This window comes from Henckelia pumila, chromosome 4 (genome assembly GCF_033568475.1).
Source record: "Henckelia pumila isolate YLH828 chromosome 4, ASM3356847v2, whole genome shotgun sequence".
In the NCBI taxonomy this organism is placed as follows: Eukaryota; Viridiplantae; Streptophyta; class Magnoliopsida; order Lamiales; family Gesneriaceae; genus Henckelia; species Henckelia pumila.
Genome location: NC_133123.1, coordinates 108,260,644 through 108,270,440, shown reverse-complemented (window position 1 = coordinate 108,270,440; position 9,797 = coordinate 108,260,644). Strand labels below are relative to the sequence as shown.

At 32.7% G+C, this 9,797-nt stretch overlaps 1 long non-coding RNA gene across 3 annotated transcripts; it reads right to left on the bottom strand.

The window, feature by feature from the left end:
• Positions 1–1,894: 1,894 nt before the first annotated feature.
• LOC140866569 (uncharacterized) lies at positions 1,895–6,829 on the bottom strand. Of its 3 annotated transcripts, none has more exons than XR_012144929.1 (3): positions 6,613–6,829; positions 2,546–3,165; positions 1,895–2,441 (listed from the first exon to the last, which is right to left on the bottom strand). It is a non-coding gene; the product is annotated as an uncharacterized lncRNA (long non-coding RNA). The 3 variants fall into 3 exon arrangements; XR_012144930.1 differs by lacking the exon at positions 6,613–6,829 and having other exon boundaries at positions 2,546–2,891; positions 3,059–4,006; XR_012144931.1 differs by lacking the exon at positions 6,613–6,829 and adding an exon at positions 3,295–4,006.
• Between the last annotated feature and the right edge of the window lie 2,968 nt (positions 6,830–9,797).

Here is a 9,797-nt window from a genome sequence, read left to right as displayed (position 1 = left end):
ACATGGGGATGGCTATCATGAAACACATCTTATAGTCACTGTATATTCTAAACGGTTCCTAGTCGATTGAGCCGTCCGTTAATAAGGATAAGGATCGCTCGAGATTGAGACTAGCATTTGCGATGCCGAGTACCACGTTTCATTGGTATGGAACATAGAGATGTTCAAAGCATGCAAATGGATATTCATACGATGAATGATCGAACTACCCTATCCGGATTTTCCAAGTGGTTATCACTTATCGAGTGGATAAAGTCCGTGATTTTGGTTGTACACCATTAGTCCTTACTACTTGAAACATCATTGAGACTCTATATGCTAGTACTGTACTTTGACTCGTTTACCGACTCTATTGGGGTCATCAGGTGTCGGGATTGGGTACAGTTACGACACATATAGGTGTCGATGCTTTGTTGTCAAGGATTCACCACATACTTGATAGTGTGGATATCCTATGCAATCTGAGGAGATATTAGTGTGACGAATCTCTGGCCAGAGTACATGATGTGTTTTAAGAAATGGTTTCTTGCGATATCACTATTTGATCTTCAATATGCATTGCATAGTTATCGAATCTCGAACGACTCTCGATTTACCAATGGTTGTTGATTCGATCGGGATATATGGATGAAGGGACCGTACTGTATGCTAACCAAAATCTATTGGTTCTTGCAGGCACTATCAGTGATACCTAGGGAATCATGGGGCGATGTTGCTAGGCGCTCTTACCATGATTTGATGGGCAAGTCGGAAATTGTTGTTCCGAGTCACAAGGAGTTGTGAGCCCACGGCTAGATGTATCCCTGAACCATTGAGGGTCACACAAGTAATGGATTTTTAATCCCCGTTGAGATAATTAAATTTAAAGAGTTAAATTTAGTGAACAAAGAAGTGGGACTTCTTATATCAGAGTAGAAGAGTAAGATTTCCTAAAATGACATAGGGATGGGCATTTTTGGAAATCACTGAATTCGGATTCAGAAAATTTATCTTGACTTTAAAAGATGCAGAAATGGTTTCTGTGCACATTGGTGAAATTGGTTTATCAATCTGAGTCACGATGAATTTTATATTAATTTCTGAACATGCGGGTTTTGCTTGTCAGGCTTGAACTTATGACTAATGGGCCCTAAGCTGTTAGCAGCCTACATTATAAATAAGTTATTGCAGTACAGAAATTACACAACAGAGGCATAATTTTCGAAATTCACTAGGGTTTTTGAGACCTAGTGGCCGCCGCCCCCTTCTCCCCCCTCTGCTCGAAAAATTCCAGCCTGTGAATTTTGAATTTGCAGTCTGGTTTAACGGATCAAATTCGTTAATTCTCTTCGTAGAAACTTCTGATAGATTTTCTAGTGCAATCTATCAGAGGGATTAAACTTCTGTTCGTGGACCTGATTGAAGAATTGTTCGTCCATCAGTTCCTGGGATATACAACAAGAGATCTCGTTTCGAGATTGGAGGTAAAAATTTAATTGTTATTTAATTTTTACACGCACAATTTAATCGTAAATTTTTGATACCCATGATATGGAATCATTCCATATAAAATTTTAAACTTCCGCTGCACCGGGTATCAATTCTGATTGATCTGATCACCGTTTTCCAACAGAAATTAATCAAAAAATTTATATTAACACATATCCAATATTCAAAAAATAAAATTTTAAATTAAAATAAGTACTATGATAACACAATAACCACCATATCCAACTCAAAAGAGCTCATATATATCTTATTTATTTAAATAGAGTATAAGATTTATATAAATTAACATCTAACAAAGTATTAATATTTTTCTCACAAAGCAAACATATAAAATAGATGTAGCATTCATATATCCTCATAAGCTAAAAAATATCAAATCCAAATTCTAGAATAGTCATGAGTCGTAATACCAAAACATAACAAAGAAACATATAATATTTAACTTGTTAGTTTCTAAATAAAATTCTAGAATAATCATGAGTTGATGAGAAAATGTACCCATTTTCTTTTCTCCTCATCCGAAAGTGCTTTTAATAATTTAAAATTTTCAACGTCACCATTCATCAATTTTGGATCGCCTTAAATCTTTCGTTGTCCGTAAGTCCAGTTATGCTAGAGACAACCTCGTGTATTTCAATACCGCTTGGTTTTTCTTCCTTTTTCTTGCTCGCCACGAACTCTTGAAAAGATGTGGCGATCATGCCAACAACCTCAACCAAATCATCTTTCTTCTCTTTCTTCCTTCTATTGGATGATGAATCCAATGAGTTTGAGCGTAGTGATCGTTCATGTGTGGAGTTTACCTCATTTTCTTCATCCTCCTCCATCGCATTTGCCCCTTCATCATGCGTTTCAACTCCTAAACCGGTCGCTCTATCTCTACCACATAAAAGCACAATATCATTCCAATTCTCTATTACTCAATTTTGCATTTCTTTGGCCTCTGGATGCGACTATTCAGAAAAAGAATAAAATATTTATAAGTTTGCTAAAGATTTATTTGTATATTAATTGATACTGACATGGATAAGAAAATAATACGACAAAAGATGCATACCTCAATATATCCATTCCAAGAATTGTATTCATCCGACGTCACAACAATCATTTTTTGCTCTTCGTCCCAAGAAAATCCACTTTGTTTTTGAACATCTGTAATAACACTGTAATATTTCTTCCAAGCCTTGAGTCTATTTTTTATATTCTCTTTAGTAAAAAAAAATGCATTTTAGAATTTAAATATGTCACCGCCACTTGCAAAGCTTGGGGTTTCCAAGTATCTCCATCACATTTATTTCCTTGAGTCATTTGATCAATTAAAACTCTAGCCAAATGATTGTCCATGTCTCTATTCCATGAGATATAGTTTCTTGATAATTCGGATTGTTTTTTATGATATTCACCTACCAATAAACAAGTTTATTATTTTAACACTAACATTTGTAAAAGCCCATAAAGTTGATATTTAATTATTACTCATAAACTTAACATGCTATATTTAAAACCAATTGATTTGACAAATGTAATCAAAGGTATACTTTTAAAAATACAAATGCAAAATATTTATTACCTCTAGAATTTTCTCATCTTGATGGATCACTAACACGAATGGATGGTTGAGTTTCCATAGGAAAGTCATCAAGCCCTTAAATATTTGATATTCCTCTTTTCATCTTGCTAGTTATAAAAGAAATATTTATGCATTATAACAAAATATGACTTTATAAACGCTCAAATGATTAACTCAGGTAACTAGAAAAGTCAATCATATAACTTTATAAACGCTCAAAAAAATTTCTTACTCACTCAGAATATTCTATCATACAACTTCATAAGCAATTTAAAAATTGTCTAACTGTCTGCTGTTAGATTCTGCTTTTACTTTTCTCCCAACTTTATTCGATGCTTTGGTAAAAAAATCGATAGGCAATAAAATCTCCACACAAACTGGGATTGGTACTGGAATAGCTATTGCTGGAGTTGCTATCTATTCACTGATCAAGGCAAAAATGGAGGAAAAAAAAAGGGTAACACGAACACATGTTACGAAATATTTTTATCGCTTTAAAAAACGCACGAGCTTAGCCACTTATGAATCTTTATACTTCTTTCAGAAAGCGGCTAAGAGTACTCCTGCTTCCTAATGCGGCCATACAAGAATTCACACACAATTTTTCCGACAAAATTCACTCACAATAAAAGAAATGCAGAGGAAGAAAGGTCTACATAGATATTCAAGCATTTTAAAGCATGCATCACTCATCTAGATGCATCAACTAGAGCAAGAACCTGACCTGATACTTAAAACAAAGTTTAAGCAAGATGATATAATATGACCACCTCAAACATTTAAAGAATAATTGCAAGTTATACAAGCAGCTATTAATCCTTAATGCGATCCTTAAATCAACAGTAGAGACTTCAGACAACAAAACATTCGAAGTCCTTCCAGGATTGTCTCCTTAATGCGATCCTTAAATCGACAAGCAACAATAAGTTTTTGTCACCCACATTTATTATCATCCTACAAACTTGTTGGAACACGCATTCTCTGATCACACGGATGTGATAACCGGAGCAGTGGAAGTTTAAAAATTTTATTTTTCGATATGGAACGATTCCATATCGTGGGTATCAAATCTAAACGATTAAAATCTTGCAAGTAAAAATATAAAAATCACAATTAAAATATTTTTACCTCTTCAAGCTAAGGCTTAATTATGGACTACAACAGATTTAATCTGCTCTTGTTGTAAATCCCGGGAACCGATGACTCGCTCGATCAATCTCCGGAATTAGGTCCACGAATAAAAAACAGAAACCCTCTGATTGATTGCACTAGAAATCAATCAGATGTTTATCGTAGAGAATAAACAGATTTGATCTGTCAATTCAAAATGTAATTTTCAAAAAAATCACAGACTGAATTTTCTCAAAATGGGACAAGAGGAATTCGAAATTCCCCTAAGAAAATATAGAGTGTGATTTTCGAAAATTGCTTGATAAAAAGTTATTATTTTCGAAACCTACACACATATATATATATAATTTCTAGACTGGATTAAGTTATAATTGTATTAGGACAATAACTCCTTAGGGCCCACAATCCATAACTTAAGCCCAACAAGTCAAGCCCGTTATTATAAAAATTAATATAAAATTCATCATGACTCCGATTGATAAACAGATTTCACCAATGTGCACAGAAACCATTTCTGCACCTTTTAAAGTCAAGATAAATTTTTCTGAATCCGAATTCAGTGATTTCCAAAAATGTCCATTCCTATGTCATTTTAGGAAATTTCACTCCCTTTAGTTAAGAAGTCCAACTTCTCTTTCATTAAATTTAACTCTTTAAATTTAACTATCTCAACGGGGTTTAGTAATCCATTACTTGTGTGACCCTCAATGGTTCAGGGATACAGCTAGCCGTGGGCTCACAACTCCTTGTGACTCGGAACAACGATTTCCGACTTGCCCAACGAATCATGGTAAGAGCGTCTAGCAACATCGCCCCATGATTCCCTAGGTATCACTGATAGTGCCTGCAAGAACTAGTAAGTTTTGGTTAGCGTACAGTACAGTCCCTTCATCGATATATCCCGATCGAATCAACAACCATTGGTACATCGAGAGTCGTTCGAGATTCGATAACTATGCAACGCATCTTGAAGATCAAATAGTGACATCGCATGTGCTACTAGGAAACCAAGTAACCTAAATCACATCGAGTACTCTGGCCAGAGATTTGTCACACTAATATCTCCTCAAATCGCATAGGATATCCACACTCGCAAGTGTGTGGTGAATCCTTGACAACAAAGCATCGAATCCTATATGTGTCATTACTGTACCCAATCCCGACACCTGATGACCCCATAGAGTCGATAAACGAGTCAAAGTACAGTACTAGCATATAGAGTCTCAATGATGTTTCAAGTAGTTAGGACTAATGGTGTACAACCAAAACCGCGGACTTATCCACTCAAATAATAATAACCACTTGGAAAGTTCGAATAGGGTAGTTCGATCATTCATCATATGAATATCCATTTGCATGCTTTGAACATCTCCATGTCCATTACCAATGAAACGTGATACTTGGCATCACAAATGCTAGTCTCAATATCGAGCGATCCTTATCCTTATTAGCGGATGACTCAATTGACTAGGAACTGTTTAGAATATACAGTGACTATAAGATGTGTTTCATAATAGTGATCTCCTTTATTTACTATCTCATCTTACTTACACTATAGTATATTCAAGGTCTTTATCAAAACAACAATAGTATATCACAATATAACAATATGAAGAAAGATAAAGAAAATGCCATTAATAAATGTAAATCATATTAAACAAAGATTGTTTATACATAGAGTCATAAAAGCCCTTAGCCACAAGTTGGCTAATCGGGCACCCACTCTTTCAAAACTGTGGTCTCAAACTCAGAAATAGCTCAAAATACACAGCCCACAATCAAGAATCGAATTGAAACAATAAACATTTACTATAGTGGCGATGCAACCTTTACAGAATAAACATGGCAAGATGACTCTCCAACCAAGAATTTCAAGACTCGTCTATATATTTAATTTACCCAATTGGGGCGATGATTTCCTATCGAAGCTACCTAAATCACCCCACAGATTGAACTCGGTTTTCTACCTCACCCCTGCCACTAAACCAAAGGATGCTTTGGCAAGAAAATTCACAGCAACTTATAATTTTCGTTTTCAAACTTGAGAACTATTGAAATATGTGTAGTATCCTTCACACTCAACAGCCGGGAAATTGCACGAGTTTTTGCCACTTTTCTCCAAGACACAACCCATCATTTTCCCCTTTAGTTTTCCTAAACAAAGAAAATAAAAAAGCTTGCATTCACATGGAAGTGTAATAATTTCTTGGGCTCTGTCACATGAAAAAATTAAACACATGCATCATTATCGGATTTAATTCCTAAATGTTTATATGGGCAAACAAATGGAACCAATCCAATCTCCGTCACGTGAAGTGGCTCAAATTAGGGTTCTGTGTGTAATAGAAATCGCATCCTAAGATGGCAATTTCAACACTCATCCCCTTTCCACTGCCCCGACATCGCATGAGACAAAGACTTACATGGCGATTTTTTGAGAATCAACTCCTTTTCTCCTTTCCTGGACGCGTTCTCACTCAAAACTGGTGTCTAAATCCCCTCCCATGTCTGCATCTGAGGTGAGAGGCGCCGCGTGAAGATGATGAGAGGCGCTGCCGTGAAGATGATGAGGCCGCCAGAAGAGAAACGAAAGAAGAGAGCAAGCTGATGAGATTTCAAATGACCGGACGAAATAAAGGATTCAAATCCGTTAATTTTTAGGGCATAAATCAACGGGCCAAATTCAACAGATTTAAAATATCAAATCCATGGGATACCCAAACAGATGGAGTGGATTGGGCTACGGATTTGAAATCTAAATGAGCCCAAATCCACCCATCCAACCAGGGCCCTAGTGAATTCCTTCATGTGTGGAAAAAGGGAAGACATAGAAGGATTCAGCCTTCGAACTTTCATAACTCTTTCTCTACTTATCTTTCTGCATTTTCTACTCTATCTTGTTTGATTTAACTGTGACTTGAATATACACTTTTCACTAAGTTCTTGAACTAATTCCGCACTTTTTAGTTGTTCAAACAATTTCAGAAGTTAAGAAAAGTAGTTGAGTGGACTTAAATTCATTCAACTCTTTGTTTTTGTTCAAAATATTTTTAAAATATGTATTCAACTCTACACACACCCGATCCCCAACAAATTACCAATAATTCTTAAATCAACGCATAAATTATATATAATCAAAATCACATAAATTAATACAATGAGTGATATTAATTTTTCTATGAGATTTGAATTTTCATATTCTACAAATTTAATGTTACACTTTTATGAATTTCTAACATATCAATACCAGGTTTTGAAAAATTAAAATGATAATTATATTTATTTCAACAATTTAAAAACCATATTACGGGCTCCGATGATATATAATTATTTTATTATATTTTCATCAATATTTTAAAATATTTTTTTGTTGTATAATTTGAGTTGATAATCACTATTTTAATATAATGTTAAATAAATATAATATTTTAACAATTAATCAATAAACTTTCTTCAAAAGAAAAACAATTAATCAATAAAATAACCGTGAAAATTAAATTGTATATCTAATTGATGTTAATAAATAATAATTGGACTCAAAAGCAAATTAGGTTCAAGGTAAACTTGACTTTAAAATATGATCATATACTAATTAAGCAATTTACAATAGTTTACGTACCAATTGATCATTTATCAATATTTTGTGTACCAAAATGAATTTATATTGTGTGTACATGTACACACACAATTAAGTTTCCAACTATCGCACGAATATATGTCAATGAGACGGATCAACACAAATCATATTTGCAGTGAAATATAATATTTTTGACAAAAAACAGTAATATTTTTATATGAATGCGGTTAGTTTAAACGGTTAATTATAATTCAGTCCCCAAACCTAAACAAAAATTAATGATCAGTCCCTGTCAGAAAAAAATTTTGTTTAAACTCTCTGGGCCCACATGTTTTGTTTCGGATAAAATTCGGTAAAAAACATGAAAAATATGGTACAAATACATGATATTTGAGTATCAAATGTGTTAGATTTAGTATAAATATATTATTTTTGAGTACTAAAAAATATTGATATTAATAACACATTTATCTTATTTGGATGAAAATCGGTACAAAACATTGAAAATATGGTACGCATATGTGATTTTTGAGTACCAAATGTGTTATATTTGGTACAAATATATGATTTTTGAGTACTCAAACACATGTTGCAAGTTCACATTAATAAAGATGTTTAGATTTTATACTCAAAATTATATTTTTTGTACTCGATCTTGAACAATTAGTGCTCAAATATCTTGTATTTGTACCATATTTTCAATGTTTTGTACTTAATTTTATCCGAGTAAAATAATGTGGGTCCAGGGAGTGCAAACAAATATTTTCTGACAAGGGACTGATTCTTAATTTGCTTTTGGATTTAGGGACTGAACACCAATTCATCCTAGTTTAAACTTTTATCTCACAAAATTGACTCGTCAAATGATTATTCTGATAAGTAATAGGAATGTGTGTTTACACACATTTCTATGAGACTGGTCATATACACAAACATATATATAAGTTTCAAACATCTTATAAAACGTTTCAAAAAACTCGATGTTATGCTAAGATCCAATTGTGCGAAAGAATTTGCAAACATACAAGCAAACTCCAACTCTATTGGAGACTACAAGGGATCTTAGCAACGAAAAATTGAAGTTGTATTCAAGTCCCAGTCGTCGCTTGCCAAGATCAAGAATTAGTCATGATCGTATCGAGGTCTTTACAAAATATGTAGGATCAAATCGAATTTTTCTTCAAAAAAGCAGTAATCTTAACCCGTGCTATTACGATTTTTCATAAAAGATTTCAAAAATCTCGGTGACACGAGTACCACTTGGACATATATTTTAACAACATTTTTAGTATTTTAATAAGTAAAAAAAAAATTTAAATGTGTTTGAATAAAAGTTTTATAAAATGATTTTTTTTAAAATATTTTATAAAAAATGTTCTCCAAATAATCCCGCCGTCTCAAATACATAGTCCTACTTTTTTTTTTCACACAGATTAAGAAAAAATGATTGAAAAAGTAAATTTTATACAAACTTTCTATTTTATCCCTATTTAATGTATTAAAAAATGATTGCACAATTTTCAAGGTGTAATTAATAGGGATATATTAGTAAATGAGAGTAATAAATATTACTAAATATGATATATGACCATATATTTGAAACAAACAAAAAAAAAATATGAACTATATAATTGAGACAAAAGGAGTATATTTTTTATTTTTTTAAAAAAAACCAAAAAGTGTTTTTAAACGTTTTTAAAATGATAAAACTCACATTTGAAATGTTTTTTTTTAAATGTTCAAATGTTTTTATTAAATATTTGTTTAAACATTTAGGTAGTATTTAAAAAAGCTTTTAGAAAGCACATCTCAATTTTCCTTCACAAAATTTCAAAATTTTGTAAGAAAAGTAAGAAAATTTCTCCTATAAGCTCTCCCAAACACTACCTTATTCTTAAAACAACTAATCAAATATTTAATAATAATTTTGTAAAACACTTTTAAAAAAAACGTTTTATAAATACTTATCCAACATGTCGATCAAAAATTACAAGTAAATATATTTTATAATAATGACATCAAGATTTACAG